General features: G+C 54.6%; 1 long non-coding RNA gene across 1 annotated transcript; it reads right to left on the bottom strand.

The window, feature by feature from the left end:
- Positions 1-6: 6 nt before the first annotated feature.
- LOC116652680 lies at positions 7-1,359 on the bottom strand. The gene is made up of 3 exons (XR_004305824.1): positions 1,334-1,359; positions 1,088-1,117; positions 7-848 (listed from the first exon to the last, which is right to left on the bottom strand). It is a non-coding gene; the product is annotated as an uncharacterized LOC116652680 (long non-coding RNA).
- Positions 1,360-1,362: the final 3 nt, after the last annotated feature.

Below are 1,362 nucleotides of genomic sequence, written 5' to 3'. Positions count from 1 at the left end.
TCTATGGGGCAGCAATGGGGCTGGGTTATCTCTATGGGGTCCTAAGTCATCTCTATGGGGTCGTATGCCATCTCTATGGGGTCCTATGTCATCTCAATGGGGTCCTATGTTACCTCAATGGGGCTCCAGCTCATCTATGGGGCAGCAATGGGGTCCTATGTTACCTCTATGGGGCAGCAATGGGGTCCTATGTTATTTCTATGGGGTCCTATATCACCTCAATGGGGCCCTATGTCATCTCAATGGGGTCCTATGTCACCTCTATGGGGTCCTATGTTACCCCAATGGGGCTCCAGCCCATCTATGGGGCAGCAATGGGGCTGGGTTACCTCTATAGGGCAACAATGGAGTCCTATGTCACCTCTATGGGGTCCTATGTCACCCCAATGGGGCTCCAGCTCATCTATGGGGCAGCAATGGGGCTGGGTTACCTCTATGGGGCAGCAATGGGGCTGTGTTATCTCTATGGGGTCCTATGTCACCTCAATGGGGTCCTATGTTACCTCTATGGGGCAGCAATGGGGCTGGGTTACCTCTATGGGGCAGCAATGGGGCTGGGTTACCTCTATGGGGCAGCAATGGGGCTGGGTTATCTCTATGGGGCAGCAATGGGGTCCTATGTTACCCCTATGGGGTCCTACGTCACCCCAATGGGGCTCCAGCTCATCTATGGGGCACCAATGGGGCTGTGTTATCTCTATGGGGCAGCAATGGGGCTGGGTTATCTCTATGGGGCAGCAATGGGGTCCTATGTTACCTCTATGGGGTCCTATGCGACCTCAATGGGGCCCTATGTCACCTCAATGGGGCTCCAGCCCATCTATGGGGCAGCAATGGGGCTGGGTTACCTCTATGGGGTCCTATGTCACCTCTATGGGGTCCTATGTCATCTCTATGGGGTCCTATGTTACCTCAATGGGGCCCTATGTCACCTCAATGGGGCTCCAGCCCATCTATGGGGCAGCAATGGGGTCCTATGTTACCTCTATGGGGCAGCAATGGGGTCCTATGTTACCTCTATGGGGTCCTACGTCACCCCAATGGGGCTCCAGCTCATCTATGGGGCACCAATGGGGTCCTATGTCACCTCTATGGGGCAGCAATGGGGCTGTGTTACCTCTATGGGGTCCTATGTCACCTCTATGGGGTCCTATGTTACCTCTATGGGGCAGCAATGGGGCTGTGTTATCTCTATGGGGTCCTAAGTCATCTCTATGGGGTCCTATGTTACCTCTATGGGGCCCTATGTCACCCCAATGGGGCTCCAGCTCATCTATGTGGCACCAATGGGGCTGTGTTATCTCTATGGGGCAGCAATGGGGTCCTATGTTACCTCTATGGGGCAGCAATGGGGCTGGGTTA

This window comes from Coturnix japonica, unplaced genomic scaffold, assembly GCF_001577835.2.
Source record: "Coturnix japonica isolate 7356 unplaced genomic scaffold, Coturnix japonica 2.1 chrUnrandom617, whole genome shotgun sequence".
Taxonomy (NCBI): Eukaryota; Metazoa; Chordata; class Aves; order Galliformes; family Phasianidae; genus Coturnix; species Coturnix japonica.
The sequence above is the reverse complement of the archived record's forward strand: the minus strand, read 5'-3'. Positions and strand labels throughout refer to the sequence as shown.